The sequence below is a fragment of the Chiloscyllium punctatum genome, chromosome 30 (genome assembly GCF_047496795.1).
Source record: "Chiloscyllium punctatum isolate Juve2018m chromosome 30, sChiPun1.3, whole genome shotgun sequence".
NCBI classification, from domain to species: domain Eukaryota; kingdom Metazoa; phylum Chordata; class Chondrichthyes; order Orectolobiformes; family Hemiscylliidae; genus Chiloscyllium; species Chiloscyllium punctatum.
In genome coordinates this window covers 26,891,395-26,907,590 of record NC_092768.1, presented here as the reverse complement: position 1 = coordinate 26,907,590, position 16,196 = coordinate 26,891,395, and the positions used below count along the sequence as shown (strand labels likewise).

The 16,196-nt window shown below is 47.5% G+C and overlaps 10 non-coding genes across 10 annotated transcripts; all 10 read left to right on the top strand.

Annotated features, from left to right (window-relative positions):
- The first annotated feature begins 1,203 nt into the window (after positions 1–1,203).
- trnag-gcc (transfer RNA glycine (anticodon GCC)) lies at positions 1,204–1,274 on the top strand. Its single transcript has one exon. It is a non-coding gene; the product is annotated as a tRNA-Gly (tRNA).
- Positions 1,275–2,814: 1,540 nt separating this feature from the next.
- On the top strand, positions 2,815–2,885 carry trnag-gcc (transfer RNA glycine (anticodon GCC)). Its single transcript has one exon. It is a non-coding gene; the product is annotated as a tRNA-Gly (tRNA).
- Positions 2,886–4,425: 1,540 nt separating this feature from the next.
- On the top strand, positions 4,426–4,496 carry trnag-gcc (transfer RNA glycine (anticodon GCC)). The gene has a single exon. It is a non-coding gene; the product is annotated as a tRNA-Gly (tRNA).
- Positions 4,497–6,036: 1,540 nt separating this feature from the next.
- trnag-gcc (transfer RNA glycine (anticodon GCC)) lies at positions 6,037–6,107 on the top strand. The gene has a single exon. It is a non-coding gene; the product is annotated as a tRNA-Gly (tRNA).
- Positions 6,108–7,646: 1,539 nt separating this feature from the next.
- trnag-gcc (transfer RNA glycine (anticodon GCC)) lies at positions 7,647–7,717 on the top strand. Its single transcript has one exon. It is a non-coding gene; the product is annotated as a tRNA-Gly (tRNA).
- Positions 7,718–9,257: 1,540 nt separating this feature from the next.
- On the top strand, positions 9,258–9,328 carry trnag-gcc (transfer RNA glycine (anticodon GCC)). The gene has a single exon. It is a non-coding gene; the product is annotated as a tRNA-Gly (tRNA).
- A 1,540-nt stretch (positions 9,329–10,868) lies between these two features.
- trnag-gcc (transfer RNA glycine (anticodon GCC)) lies at positions 10,869–10,939 on the top strand. Its single transcript has one exon. It is a non-coding gene; the product is annotated as a tRNA-Gly (tRNA).
- A 1,540-nt stretch (positions 10,940–12,479) lies between these two features.
- Positions 12,480–12,550, top strand: trnag-gcc (transfer RNA glycine (anticodon GCC)). Its single transcript has one exon. It is a non-coding gene; the product is annotated as a tRNA-Gly (tRNA).
- Positions 12,551–14,090: 1,540 nt separating this feature from the next.
- trnag-gcc (transfer RNA glycine (anticodon GCC)) lies at positions 14,091–14,161 on the top strand. The gene has a single exon. It is a non-coding gene; the product is annotated as a tRNA-Gly (tRNA).
- A 1,540-nt stretch (positions 14,162–15,701) lies between these two features.
- trnag-gcc (transfer RNA glycine (anticodon GCC)) lies at positions 15,702–15,772 on the top strand. Its single transcript has one exon. It is a non-coding gene; the product is annotated as a tRNA-Gly (tRNA).
- Positions 15,773–16,196: the final 424 nt, after the last annotated feature.

Below are 16,196 nucleotides of genomic sequence, written 5' to 3'. Positions count from 1 at the left end.
CCGAGGACCGGCAAAATCGACCTCTCGAGCAGGAGTCCTTCATCAGGAAGGGTACTGTCATATATCCAAACATCTTCTGCTGCTTCATCAGTGACCTTCCTTCTGTCATATAGTCAGAAGTGGGCATTTTTGTTCACGATTGCATCATGGTAGCACCACTGACAACTCCTCAGATACTGAAGCAGACCATACTAGGTTCAAATGCAGAAAGCCAATGCCCTCTGACGAACGCAATCGTCTTTCTTTGTGCTCGATGGGACTCCAACCAGTGGATAAACAAAGATTGGAAACCTTCTCAGTTCTTCACGACAGAGCGTCATTGATGTTCTAGCATTGAATATCTTTGAATAATGAGTGGCACAGACAGAGTCAATAGCCCGAGTCATAGTTTGAAGATATCAGGAGGAAAGTATCGAGGAGACGTCAGAGGTAGGTTCTTTACGCAGAGAGTTGTGAATGCATGGAATGGGTTGCCAGCCCGTCCAGTTGGAAGCAGAGTCATTGGCGTCATTTAAGGAACTGCTGGACGGGCACATGGAGAGCAGTGAGTTGAGGATTGCGTAGGTTACATTACATTCGGGTTGAACCTCGGCACAACATCGTGGGCCAAAGGGCCTGTTCTGTTCTGGCCTTTTGTATGTTCTATGCTCTAGTTGAGGCTGGATTGGAGAAATCGTTGGAATGCTTCCAAAACCAAGAGATGGGCCGGAAAGTGAAGTTGATCATGAACTATAGCGAGCAGGCTTGATCTGCGGGCTATTCCTACCACCATCTCTATGTTGTTGTGTTTCAAAATATGAGCTGTGCTGACTGTGTGCACATAATACGTTAATGTTATAATTTAAGTAGAACTCATTTCCATTTTAAGAATAGCGTTCTCCACTTGGTCAGGAAGCATCTAGGCAAACTATAATTTGCAAGTAATAATCTTGAGCCTCGAATCCTTGTCGTATTATTTACTTTATATATTTTGAAATAAAGAAACAGCGTTCAGATAAAATCCAACTAGTCAAACAAACAGCGCTTCATTGCGAGTTTCCTACTTGGTTTCTCGCTATATCAGCAATGGAGAAAGTCAGGGCTGCAGATGCTGGAGATTGGAGTCGGCATGCTGCGCCACAGGACAGAATATCAAGAATACCGGTTTAGTTTCCTGCTGGAGTTCAAACTGTAGTAAAGTTCTAGCGGGGCCCGCCCGCAGGTGCATTGGTGGTTCAGTGGTAGAATTCTCGACTGCCACGCGGGAGGCCCGGGATCGATTCCCGGCCAATGCAACGCATTGCAGCACCCTTTATTTGAAATGCTGCACGGCTCGAACAGAGTTCGGCCCGATGCCACGGGTTTGCTTCGCCTGGCTGCGTGCACTCGCCAATGTCCTGCTGCGCGGTAAACAGGGTATGTTCACTCAGCGTGTGGGATGGGATCGGATGGAAACGTCCGCTCTGCAGACTCCGTTTTTGAGCATTTTCATGGCGCAATCCATAGTTTTCTGGCATTAAGTAAAATCGACATAGTGAGATGACCGGCCGTGAGCCCAGAATGATGGGCCAGACTCCATACGCCGAATGAGATGAGAGTGGTGCTGGAAAAGCACAGCGGGGCAGGCAGCATCCGAGGACCGGCAAAATCGACCTCTCGAGCAGGAGTCCTTCATCAGGAAGGGTACTGTCATATATCCAAACATCTTCTGCTGCTTCATCAGTGACCTTCCTTCTGTCATATAGTCAGAAGTGGGCATTTTTGTTCACGATTGCATCATGGTAGCACCACTGACAACTCCTCAGATACTGAAGCAGACCATACTAGGTTCAAATGCAGAAAGCCAATGCCCTCTGACGAACGCAATCGTCTTTCTTTGTGCTCGATGGGACTCCAACCAGTGGATAAACAAAGATTGGAAACCTTCTCAGTTCTTCACGACAGAGCGTCATTGATGTTCTAGCATTGAATATCTTTGAATAATGAGTGGCACAGACAGAGTCAATAGCCCGAGTCATAGTTTGAAGATATCAGGAGGAAAGTATCGAGGAGACGTCAGAGGTAGGTTCTTTACGCAGAGAGTTGTGAATGCATGGAATGGGTTGCCAGCCCGTCCAGTTGGAAGCAGAGTCATTGGCGTCATTTAAGGAACTGCTGGACGGGCACATGGAGAGCAGTGAGTTGAGGATTGCGTAGGTTACATTACATTCGGGTTGAACCTCGGCACAACATCGTGGGCCAAAGGGCCTGTTCTGTTCTGGCCTTTTGTATGTTCTATGCTCTAGTTGAGGCTGGATTGGAGAAATCGTTGGAATGCTTCCAAAACCAAGAGATGGGCCGGAAAGTGAAGTTGATCATGAACTATAGCGAGCAGGCTTGATCTGCGGGCTATTCCTACCACCATCTCTATGTTGTTGTGTTTCAAAATATGAGCTGTGCTGACTGTGTGCACATAATACGTTAATGTTATAATTTAAGTAGAACTCATTTCCATTTTAAGAATAGCGTTCTCCACTTGGTCAGGAAGCATCTAGGCAAACTATAATTTGCAAGTAATAATCTTGAGCCTCGAATCCTTGTCGTATTATTTACTTTATATATTTTGAAATAAAGAAACAGCGTTCAGATAAAATCCAACTAGTCAAACAAACAGCGCTTCATTGCGAGTTTCCTACTTGGTTTCTCGCTATATCAGCAATGGAGAAAGTCAGGGCTGCAGATGCTGGAGATTGGAGTCGGCATGCTGCGCCACAGGACAGAATATCAAGAATACCGGTTTAGTTTCCTGCTGGAGTTCAAACTGTAGTAAAGTTCTAGCGGGGCCCGCCCGCAGGTGCATTGGTGGTTCAGTGGTAGAATTCTCGACTGCCACGCGGGAGGCCCGGGATCGATTCCCGGCCAATGCAACGCATTGCAGCACCCTTTATTTCAAATGCTGCACGGCTCGAACAGAGTTCGGCCGGATGCCACGGGTTTGCTTCGCCTGGCTGCGTGCACTCGCCAATGTCCTGCTGCGCGGTAAACAGGGTATGTTCACTCAGCGTGTGGGATGGGATCGGATGGAAACGTCCGCTCTGCAGACTCCGTTTTTGAGCATTTTCATGGCGCAATCCATAGTTTTCTGGCATTAAGTAAAATCGACATAGTGAGATGACCGGCCGTGAGCCCAGAATGATGGGCCAGACTCCATACGCCGAATGAGATGAGAGTGGTGCTGGAAAAGCACAGCGGGGCAGGCAGCATCCGAGGACCGGCAAAATCGACCTCTCGAGCAGGAGTCCTTCATCAGGAAGGGTACTGTCATATATCCAAACATCTTCTGCTGCTTCATCAGTGACCTTCCTTCTGTCATATAGTCAGAAGTGGGCATTTTTGTTCACGATTGCATCATGGTAGCACCACTGACAACTCCTCAGATACTGAAGCAGACCATACTAGGTTCAAATGCAGAAAGCCAATGCCCTCTGACGAACGCAATCGTCTTTCTTTGTGCTCGATGGGACTCCAACCAGTGGATAAACAAAGATTGGAAACCTTCTCAGTTCTTCACGACAGAGCGTCATTGATGTTCTAGCATTGAATATCTTTGAATAATGAGTGGCACAGACAGAGTCAATAGCCCGAGTCATAGTTTGAAGATATCAGGAGGAAAGTATCGAGGAGACGTCAGAGGTAGGTTCTTTACGCAGAGAGTTGTGAATGCATGGAAGGGGTTGCCAGCCCGTCCACTTGGAAGCAGAGTCATTGGCGTCATTTCAGGAACTGCTGGACGGGCACATGGAGAGCAGTGAGTTGAGGATTGCGTAGGTTACATTACATTCGGGTAGAACCTCGGCACAACATCGTGGGCCAAAGGGCCTGTTCTGTTCTGGCCTTTTGTATGTTCTATGCTCTAGTTGAGGCTGGATTGGAGAAATCGTTGGAATGCTTCCAAAACCAAGAGATGGGCCGGAAAGTGAAGTTGATCATGAACTATAGCGAGCAGGCTTGATCTGCGGGCTATTCCTACCACCATCTCTATGTTGTTGTGTTTCAAAATATGAGCTGTGCTGACTGTGTGCACATAATACGTTAATGTTATAATTTAAGTAGAACCCATTTCCATTTTAAGAATAGCGTTCTCCACTTGGTCAGGAAGCATCTAGGCAAACTATAATTTGCAAGTAATAATCTTGAGCCTCGAATCCTAGTCGTATTATTTACTTTATATATTTTGAAATAAAGAAACAGCGTTCAGATAAAATCCAACTAGTCAAACAAACAGCGCTTCATTGCGAGTTTCCTACTTGGTTTCTCGCTATATCAGCAATGGAGAAAGTCAGGGCTGCAGATGCTGGAGATTGGAGTCGGCATGCTGCGCCACAGGACAGAATATCAAGAATACCGGTTTAGTTTCCTGCTGGAGTTCAAACTGTAGTAAAGTTCTAGCGGGGCCCGCCCGCAGGTGCATTGGTGGTTCAGTGGTAGAATTCTCGACTGCCACGCGGGAGGCCCGTGATCGATTCCCGGCCAATGCAACGCATTGCAGCACCCTTTATTTCAAATGCTGCACGGCTCGAACAGAGTTCGGCCCGATGCCACGGGTTTGCTTCGCCTGGCTGCGTGCACTCGCCAATGTCCTGCTGCGCGGTAAACAGGGTATGTTTACTCAGCGTGTGGGATGGGATCGGATGGAAACGTCCGCTCTGCAGACTCCGTTTTTGAGCATTTTCATGGCGCAATCCATAGTTTTCTGGCATTAAGTAAAATCGACATAGTGAGATGACCGGCCGTGAGCCCAGAATGATGGGCCAGACTCCATACGCCGAATGAGATGAGAGTGGTGCTGGAAAAGCACAGCGGGGCAGGCAGCATCCGAGGACCGGCAAAATCGACCTCTCGAGCAGGAGTCCTTCATCAGGAAGGGTACTGTCATATATCCAAACATCTTCTGCTGCTTCATCAGTGACCTTCCTTCTGTCATATAGTCAGAAGTGGGCATTTTTGTTCACGATTGCATCATGGTAGCACCACTGACAACTCCTCAGATACTGAAGCAGACCATACTAGGTTCAAATGCAGAAAGCCAATGCCCTCTGACGAACGCAATCGTCTTTCTTTGTGCTCGATGGGACTCCAACCAGTGGATAAACAAAGATTGGAAACCTTCTCAGTTCTTCACGACAGAGCGTCATTGATGTTCTAGCATTGAATATCTTTGAATAATGAGTGGCACAGACAGAGTCAATAGCCCGAGTCATAGTTTGAAGATATCAGGAGGAAAGTATCGAGGAGACGTCAGAGGTAGGTTCTTTACGCAGAGAGTTGTGAATGCATGGAATGGGTTGCCAGCCCGTCCACTTGGAAGCAGAGTCATTGGCGTCATTTCAGGAACTGCTGGACGGGCACATGGAGAGCAGTGAGTTGAGGATTGCGTAGGTTACATTACATTCGGGTTGAACCTCGGCACAACATCGTGGGCCAAAGGGCCTGTTCTGTTCTGGCCTTTTGTATGTTCTATGCTCTAGTTGAGGCTGGATTGGAGAAATCGTTGGAATGCTTCCAAAACCAAGAGATGGGCCGGAAAGTGAAGTTGATCATGAACTATAGCGAGCAGGCTTGATCTGCGGGCTATTCCTACCACCATCTCTATGTTGTTGTGTTTCAAAATATGAGCTGTGCTGACTGTGTGCACATAATACGTTAATGTTATAATTTAAGTAGAACTCATTTCCATTTTAAGAATAGCGTTCTCCACTTGGTCAGGAAGCATCTAGGCAAACTATAATTTGCAAGTAATAATCTTGAGCCTCGAATCCTTGTCGTATTATTTACTTTATATATTTTGAAATAAAGAAACAGCGTTCAGATAAAATCCAACTAGTCAAACAAACAGCGCTTCATTGCGAGTTTCCTACTTGGTTTCTCGCTATATCAGCAATGGAGAAAGTCAGGGCTGCAGATGCTGGAGATTGGAGTCGGCATGCTGCGCCACAGGACAGAATATCAAGAATACCGGTTTAGTTTCCTGCTGGAGTTCAAACTGTAGTAAAGTTCTAGCGGAGCCCGCCCGCAGGTGCATTGGTGGTTCAGTGGTAGAATTCTCGCCTGCCACGCGGGAGGCCCGGGTTCGATTCCCGGCCAATGCAACGCATTGCAGCACCCTTTATTTCAAATGCTGCACCGCTCGAACAGAGTTCGGCCCGATGCCACGGGTTTGCTTCGCCTGGCTGCGTGCACTCGCCAATGTCAGGCTGCGCGGTAAACAGGGTGTGTTCCCTCAGCGTGTGGGATGGGATCGGATGGAAACGTCCGCTCTGCAGGCTCCGTTTTTGAGCATTTTCATGGCGCAATCCATAGTTTTCTGGCATTAAGTAAAATCGACATAGTGAGATGACCGGCCGTGAGCCCAGAATGATGGGCCAGACTCCATACGCCGAATGAGATGAGAGTGGTGCTGGAAAAGCACAGCGGGGCAGGCAGCATCCGAGGACCGGCAAAATCGACCTCTCGAGCAGGAGTCCTTCATCAGGAAGGGTACTGTCATATATCCAAACATCTTCTGCTGCTTCATGAGTGACCTTCCTTCTGTCATATAGTCAGAAGTGGGCATTTTTGTTCACGATTGCATCATGGTAGCACCACTGACAACTCCTCAGATACTGAAGCAGACCATACTAGGTTCAAATGCAGAAAGCCAATGCCCTCTGACGAACGCAATCGTCTTTCTTTGTGCTCGATGGGACTCCAACCAGTGGATAAACAAAGATTGGAAACCTTCTCAGTTCTTCACGACAGAGCGTCATTGATGTTCTAGCATTGAATATCTTTGAATAATGAGTGGCACAGACAGAGTCAATAGCCCGAGTCATAGTTTGAAGATATCAGGAGGAAAGTATCGAGGAGACGTCAGAGGTAGGTTCTTTACGCAGAGAGTTGTGAATGCATGGAATGGGTTGCCAGCCCGTCCAGTTGGAAGCAGAGTCATTGGCGTCATTTAAGGAACTGCTGGACGGGCACATGGAGAGCAGTGAGTTGAGGATTGCGTAGGTTACATTACATTCGGGTTGAACCTCGGCACAACATCGTGGGCCAAAGGGCCTGTTCTGTTCTGGCCTTTTGTATGTTCTATGCTCTAGTTGAGGCTGGATTGGAGAAATCGTTGGAATGCTTCCAAAACCAAGAGATGGGCCGGAAAGTGAAGTTGATCATGAACTATAGCGAGCAGGCTTGATCTGCGGGCTATTCCTACCACCATCTCTATGTTGTTGTGTTTCAAAATATGAGCTGTGCTGACTGTGTGCACATAATACGTTAATGTTATAATTTAAGTAGAACTCATTTCCATTTTAAGAATAGCGTTCTCCACTTGGTCAGGAAGCATCTAGGCAAACTATAATTTGCAAGTAATAATCTTGAGCCTCGAATCCTTGTCGTATTATTTACTTTATATATTTTGAAATAAAGAAACAGCGTTCAGATAAAATCCAACTAGTCAAACAAACAGCGCTTCATTGCGAGTTTCCTACTTGGTTTCTCGCTATATCAGCAATGGAGAAAGTCAGGGCTGCAGATGCTGGAGATTGGAGTCGGCATGCTGCGCCACAGGACAGAATATCAAGAATACCGGTTTAGTTTCCTGCTGGAGTTCAAACTGTAGTAAAGTTCTAGCGGGCCCGCCCGCAGGTGCATTGGTGGTTCAGTGGTAGAATTCTCGACTGCCACGCGGGAGGCCCGGGATCGATTCCCGGCCAATGCAACGCATTGCAGCACCCTTTATTTCAAATGCTGCACGGCTCGAACAGAGTTCGGCCCGATGCCACGGGTTTGCTTCGCCTGGCTGCGTGCACTCGCCAATGTCCTGCTGCGCGGTAAACAGGGTATGTTCACTCAGCGTGTGGGATGGGATCGGATGGAAACGTCCGCTCTGCAGACTCCGTTTTTGAGCATTTTCATGGCGCAATCCATAGTTTTCTGGCATTAAGTAAAATCGACATAGTGAGATGACCGGCCGTGAGCCCAGAATGATGGGCCAGACTCCATACGCCGAATGAGATGAGAGTGGTGCTGGAAAAGCACAGCGGGGCAGGCAGCATCCGAGGACCGGCAAAATCGACCTCTCGAGCAGGAGTCCTTCATCAGGAAGGGTACTGTCATATATCCAAACATCTTCTGCTGCTTCATCAGTGACCTTCCTTCTGTCATATAGTCAGAAGTGGGCATTTTTGTTCACGATTGCATCATGGTAGCACCACTGACAACTCCTCAGATACTGAAGCAGACCATACTAGGTTCAAATGCAGAAAGCCAATGCCCTCTGATGAACGCAATCGTCTTTCTTTGTGCTCGATGGGACTCCAACCAGTGGATAAACAAAGATTGGAAACCTTCTCAGTTCTTCACGACAGAGCGTCATTGATGTTCTAGCATTGAATATCTTTGAATAATGAGTGGCACAGACAGAGTCAATAGCCCGAGTCATAGTTTGAAGATATCAGGAGGAAAGTATCGAGGAGACGTCAGAGGTAGGTTCTTTACGCAGAGAGTTGTGAATGCATGGAATGGGTTGCCAGCCCGTCCAGTTGGAAGCAGAGTCATTGGCGTCATTTAAGGAACTGCTGGACGGGCACATGGAGAGCAGTGAGTTGAGGATTGCGTAGGTTACATTACATTCGGGTTGAACCTCGGCACAACATCGTGGGCCAAAGGGCCTGTTCTGTTCTGGCCTTTTGTATGTTCTATGCTCTAGTTGAGGCTGGATTGGAGAAATCGTTGGAATGCTTCCAAAACCAAGAGATGGGCCGGAAAGTGAAGTTGATCATGAACTATAGCGAGCAGGCTTGATCTGCGGGCTATTCCTACCACCATCTCTATGTTGTTGTGTTTCAAAATATGAGCTGTGCTGACTGTGTGCACATAATACGTTAATGTTATAATTTAAGTAGAACTCATTTCCATTTTAAGAATAGCGTTCTCCACTTGGTCAGGAAGCATCTAGGCAAACTATAATTTGCAAGTAATAATCTTGAGCCTCGAATCCTTGTCGTATTATTTACTTTATATATTTTGAAATAAAGAAACAGCGTTCAGATAAAATCCAACTAGTCAAACAAACAGCGCTTCATTGCGAGTTTCCTACTTGGTTTCTCGCTATATCAGCAATGGAGAAAGTCAGGGCTGCAGATGCTGGAGATTGGAGTCGGCATGCTGCGCCACAGGACAGAATATCAAGAATACCGGTTTAGTTTCCTGCTGGAGTTCAAACTGTAGTAAAGTTCTAGCGGGGCCCGCCCGCAGGTGCATTGGTGGTTCAGTGGTAGAATTCTCGACTGCCACGCGGGAGGCCCGGGATCGATTCCCGGCCAATGCAACGCTTTGCAGCACCCTTTATTTGAAATGCTGCACGGCTCGAACAGAGTTCGGCCCGATGCCACGGGTTTGCTTCGCCTGGCTGCGTGCACTCGCCAATGTCCTGCTGCGCGGTAAACAGGGTATGTTCACTCAGCGTGTGGGATGGGATCGGATGGAAACGTCCGCTCTGCAGACTCCGTTTTTGAGCATTTTCATGGCGCAATCCATAGTTTTCTGGCATTAAGTAAAATCGACATAGTGAGATGACCGGCCGTGAGCCCAGAATGATGGGCCAGACTCCATACGCCGAATGAGATGAGAGTGGTGCTGGAAAAGCACAGCGGGGCAGGCAGCATCCGAGGACCGGCAAAATCGACCTCTCGAGCAGGAGTCCTTCATCAGGAAGGGTACTGTCATATATCCAAACATCTTCTGCTGCTTCATCAGTGACCTTCCTTCTGTCATATAGTCAGAAGTGGGCATTTTTGTTCACGATTGCATCATGGTAGCACCACTGACAACTCCTCAGATACTGAAGCAGACCATACTAGGTTCAAATGCAGAAAGCCAATGCCCTCTGACGAACGCAATCGTCTTTCTTTGTGCTCGATGGGACTCCAACCAGTGGATAAACAAAGATTGGAAACCTTCTCAGTTCTTCACGACAGAGCGTCATTGATGTTCTAGCATTGAATATCTTTGAATAATGAGTGGCACAGACAGAGTCAATAGCCCGAGTCATAGTTTGAAGATATCAGGAGGAAAGTATCGAGGAGACGTCAGAGGTAGGTTCTTTACGCAGAGAGTTGTGAATGCATGGAATGGGTTGCCAGCCCGTCCAGTTGGAAGCAGAGTCATTGGCGTCATTTAAGGAACTGCTGGACGGGCACATGGAGAGCAGTGAGTTGAGGATTGCGTAGGTTACATTACATTCGGGTTGAACCTCGGCACAACATCGTGGGCCAAAGGGCCTGTTCTGTTCTGGCCTTTTGTATGTTCTATGCTCTAGTTGAGGCTGGATTGGAGAAATCGTTGGAATGCTTCCAAAACCAAGAGATGGGCCGGAAAGTGAAGTTGATCATGAACTATAGCGAGCAGGCTTGATCTGCGGGCTATTCCTACCACCATCTCTATGTTGTTGTGTTTCAAAATATGAGCTGTGCTGACTGTGTGCACATAATACGTTAATGTTATAATTTAAGTAGAACTCATTTCCATTTTAAGAATAGCGTTCTCCACTTGGTCAGGAAGCATCTAGGCAAACTATAATTTGCAAGTAATAATCTTGAGCCTCGAATCCTTGTCGTATTATTTACTTTATATATTTTGAAATAAAGAAACAGCGTTCAGATAAAATCCAACTAGTCAAACAAACAGCGCTTCATTGCGAGTTTCCTACTTGGTTTCTCGCTATATCAGCAATGGAGAAAGTCAGGGCTGCAGATGCTGGAGATTGGAGTCGGCATGCTGCGCCACAGGACAGAATATCAAGAATACCGGTTTAGTTTCCTGCTGGAGTTCAAACTGTAGTAAAGTTCTAGCGGGGCCCGCCCGCAGGTGCATTGGTGGTTCAGTGGTAGAATTCTCGACTGCCACGCGGGAGGCCCGGGATCGATTCCCGGCCAATGCAACGCATTGCAGCACCCTTTATTTGAAATGCTGCACGGCTCGAACAGAGTTCGGCCCGATGCCACGGGTTTGCTTCGCCTGGCTGCGTGCACTCGCCAATGTCCTGCTGCGCGGTAAACAGGGTATGTTCACTCAGCGTGTGGGATGGGATCGGATGGAAACGTCCGCTCTGCAGACTCCGTTTTTGAGCATTTTCATGGCGCAATCCATAGTTTTCTGGCATTAAGTAAAATCGACATAGTGAGATGACCGGCCGTGAGCCCAGAATGATGGGCCAGACTCCATACGCCGAATGAGATGAGAGTGGTGCTGGAAAAGCACAGCGGGGCAGGCAGCATCCGAGGACCGGCAAAATCGACCTCTCGAGCAGGAGTCCTTCATCAGGAAGGGTACTGTCATATATCCAAACATCTTCTGCTGCTTCATCAGTGACCTTCCTTCTGTCATATAGTCAGAAGTGGGCATTTTTGTTCACGATTGCATCATGGTAGCACCACTGACAACTCCTCAGATACTGAAGCAGACCATACTAGGTTCAAATGCAGAAAGCCAATGCCCTCTGACGAACGCAATCGTCTTTCTTTGTGCTCGATGGGACTCCAACCAGTGGATAAACAAAGATTGGAAACCTTCTCAGTTCTTCACGACAGAGCGTCATTGATGTTCTAGCATTGAATATCTTTGAATAATGAGTGGCACAGACAGAGTCAATAGCCCGAGTCATAGTTTGAAGATATCAGGAGGAAAGTATCGAGGAGACGTCAGAGGTAGGTTCTTTACGCAGAGAGTTGTGAATGCATGGAATGGGTTGCCAGCCCGTCCAGTTGGAAGCAGAGTCATTGGCGTCATTTAAGGAACTGCTGGACGGGCACATGGAGAGCAGTGAGTTGAGGATTGCGTAGGTTACATTACATTCGGGTTGAACCTCGGCACAACATCGTGGGCCAAAGGGCCTGTTCTGTTCTGGCCTTTTGTATGTTCTATGCTCTAGTTGAGGCTGGATTGGAGAAATCGTTGGAATGCTTCCAAAACCAAGAGATGGGCCGGAAAGTGAAGTTGATCATGAACTATAGCGAGCAGGCTTGATCTGCGGGCTATTCCTACCACCATCTCTATGTTGTTGTGTTTCAAAATATGAGCTGTGCTGACTGTGTGCACATAATACGTTAATGTTATAATTTAAGTAGAACTCATTTCCATTTTAAGAATAGCGTTCTCCACTTGGTCAGGAAGCATCTAGGCAAACTATAATTTGCAAGTAATAATCTTGAGCCTCGAATCCTTGTCGTATTATTTACTTTATATATTTTGAAATAAAGAAACAGCGTTCAGATAAAATCCAACTAGTCAAACAAACAGCGCTTCATTGCGAGTTTCCTACTTGGTTTCTCGCTATATCAGCAATGGAGAAAGTCAGGGCTGCAGATGCTGGAGATTGGAGTCGGCATGCTGCGCCACAGGACAGAATATCAAGAATACCGGTTTAGTTTCCTGCTGGAGTTCAAACTGTAGTAAAGTTCTAGCGGGGCCCGCCCGCAGGTGCATTGGTGGTTCAGTGGTAGAATTCTCGCCTGCCACGCGGGAGGCCCGGGTTCGATTCCCGGCCAATGCAACGCATTGCAGCACCCTTTATTTCAAATGCTGCACCGCTCGAACAGAGTTCGGCCCGATGCCACAGGTTTGCTTCGCCTGGCTGCGTGCACTCGCCAATGTCAGGCTGCGCGGTAAACAGGGTGTGTTCACTCAGCGTGTGGGATGGGATCGGATGGAAACGTCCGCTCTGCAGGCTCCGTTTTTGAGCATTTTCATGGCGCAATCCATAGTTTTCTGGCATTAAGTAAAATCGACATAGTGAGATGACCGGCCGTGAGCCCAGAATGATGGGCCAGACTCCATACGCCGAATGAGATGAGAGTGGTGCTGGAAAAGCACAGCGGGGCAGGCAGCATCCGAGGACCGGCAAAATCGACCTCTCGAGCAGGAGTCCTTCATCAGGAAGGGTACTGTCATATATCCAAACATCTTCTGCTGCTTCATCAGTGACCTTCCTTCTGTCATATAGTCAGAAGTGGGCATTTTTGTTCACGATTGCATCATGGTAGCACCACTGACAACTCCTCAGATACTGAAGCAGACCATACTAGGTTCAAATGCAGAAAGCCAATGCCCTCTGACGAACGCAATCGTCTTTCTTTGTGCTCGATGGGACTCCAACCAGTGGATAAACAAAGATTGGAAACCTTCTCAGTTCTTCACGACAGAGCGTCATTGATGTTCTAGCATTGAATATCTTTGAATAATGAGTGGCACAGACAGAGTCAACAGCCCGAGTCATAGTTTGAAGATATCAGGAGGAAAGTATCGAGGAGACGTCAGAGGTAGGTTCTTTACGCAGAGAGTTGTGAATGCATGGAATGGGTTGCCAGCCCGTCCAGTTGGAAGCAGAGTCATTGGCGTCATTTAAGGAACTGCTGGACGGGCACATGGAGAGCAGTGAGTTGAGGATTGCGTAGGTTACATTACATTCGGGTTGAACCTCGGCACAACATCGTGGGCCAAAGGGCCTGTTCTGTTCTGGCCTTTTGTATGTTCTATGCTCTAGTTGAGGCTGGATTGGAGAAATCGTTGGAATGCTTCCAAAACCAAGAGATGGGCCGGAAAGTGAAGTTGATCATGAACTATAGCGAGCAGGCTTGATCTGCGGGCTATTCCTACCACCATCTCTATGTTGTTGTGTTTCAAAATATGAGCTGTGCTGACTGTGTGCACATAATACGTTAATGTTATAATTTAAGTAGAACTCATTTCCATTTTAAGAATAGCGTTCTCCACTTGGTCAGGAAGCATCTAGGCAAACTATAATTTGCAAGTAATAATCTTGAGCCTCGAATCCTTGTCGTATTATTTACTTTATATATTTTGAAATAAAGAAACAGCGTTCAGATAAAATCCAACTAGTCAAACAAACAGCGCTTCATTGCGAGTTTCCTACTTGGTTTCTCGCTATATCAGCAATGGAGAAAGTCAGGGCTGCAGATGCTGGAGATTGGAGTCGGCATGCTGCGCCACAGGACAGAATATCAAGAATACCGGTTTAGTTTCCTGCTGGAGTTCAAACTGTAGTAAAGTTCTAGCGGGGCCCGCCCGCAGGTGCATTGGTGGTTCAGTGGTAGAATTCTCGACTGCCACGCGGGAGGCCCGGGATCGATTCCCGGCCAATGCAACGCATTGCAGCACCCTTTATTTGAAATGCTGCACGGCTCGAACAGAGTTCGGCCCGATGCCACGGGTTTGCTTCGCCTGGCTGCGTGCACTCGCCAATGTCCTGCTGCGCGGTAAACAGGGTATGTTCACTCAGCGTGTGGGATGGGATCGGATGGAAACGTCCGCTCTGCAGACTCCGTTTTTGAGCATTTTCATGGCGCAATCCATAGTTTTCTGGCATTAAGTAAAATCGACATAGTGAGATGACCGGCCGTGAGCCCAGAATGATGGGCCAGACTCCATACGCCGAATGAGATGAGAGTGGTGCTGGAAAAGCACAGCGGGGCAGGCAGCATCCGAGGACCGGCAAAATCGACCTCTCGAGCAGGAGTCCTTCATCAGGAAGGGTACTGTCATATATCCAAACATCTTCTGCTGCTTCATCAGTGACCTTCCTTCTGTCATATAGTCAGAAGTGGGCATTTTTGTTCACGATTGCATCATGGTAGCACCACTGACAACTCCTCAGATACTGAAGCAGACCATACTAGGTTCAAATGCAGAAAGCCAATGCCCTCTGACGAACGCAATCGTCTTTCTTTGTGCTCGATGGGACTCCAACCAGTGGATAAACAAAGATTGGAAACCTTCTCAGTTCTTCACGACAGAGCGTCATTGATGTTCTAGCATTGAATATCTTTGAATAATGAGTGGCACAGACAGAGTCAATAGCCCGAGTCATAGTTTGAAGATATCAGGAGGAAAGTATCGAGGAGACGTCAGAGGTAGGTTCTTTACGCAGAGAGTTGTGAATGCATGGAATGGGTTGCCAGCCCGTCCAGTTGGAAGCAGAGTCATTGGCGTCATTTAAGGAACTGCTGGACGGGCACATGGAGAGCAGTGAGTTGAGGATTGCGTAGGTTACATTACATTCGGGTTGAACCTCGGCACAACATCGTGGGCCAAAGGGCCTGTTCTGTTCTGGCCTTTTGTATGTTCTATGCTCTAGTTGAGGCTGGATTGGAGAAATCGTTGGAATGCTTCCAAAACCAAGAGATGGGCCGGAAAGTGAAGTTGATCATGAACTATAGCGAGCAGGCTTGATCTGCGGGCTATTCCTACCACCATCTCTATGTTGTTGGGTTTCAAAATATGAGCTGTGCTGACTGTGTGCACATAATACGTTAATGTTATAATTTAAGTAGAACTCATTTCCATTTTAAGAATAGCGTTCTCCACTTGGTCAGGAAGCATCTAGGCAAACTATAATTTGCAAGTAATAATCTTGAGCCTCGAATCCTTGTCGTATTATTTACTTTATATATTTTGAAATAAAGAAACAGCGTTCAGATAAAATCCAACTAGTCAAACAAACAGCGCTTCATTGCGAGTTTCCTACTTGGTTTCTCGCTATATCAGCAATGGAGAAAGTCAGGGCTGCAGATGCTGGAGATTGGAGTCGGCATGCTGCGCCACAGGACAGAATATCAAGAATACCGGTTTAGTTTCCTGCTGGAGTTCAAACTGTAGTAAAGTTCTAGCGGGGCCCGCCCGCTGGTGCATTGGTGGTTCAGTGGTAGAATTCTCGACTGCCACGCGGGAGGCCCGGGTTCGATTCCCGGCCAATGCAACGCATTGCAGCACCCTTTATTTCAAATGCTGCACGGCTCGAACAGAGTTCGGCCCGATGCCACGGGTTTGCTTCGCCTGGCTGCGTGCACTCGCCAATGTCCTGCTGCGCGGTAAACAGGGTATGTTCACTCAGCGTGTGGGATGGGATCGGATGGAAACGTCCGCTCTGCAGACTCCGTTTTTGAGCATTTTCATGGCGCAATCCATAGTTTTCTGGCATTAAGTAAAATCGAAATAGTGAGATGACCGGCCGTGAGCCCAGAATGATGGGCCAGACTCCATACGCCGAATGAGATGAGAGTGGTGCTGGAAAAGCACAGCGGGGCAGGCAGCATCCGAGGACCGGCAAAATCGACCTCTCGAGCAGGAGTCCTTCATCAGGAAGGGTACTGTCATATATCCAAACATCTTCTGCTGCTTCA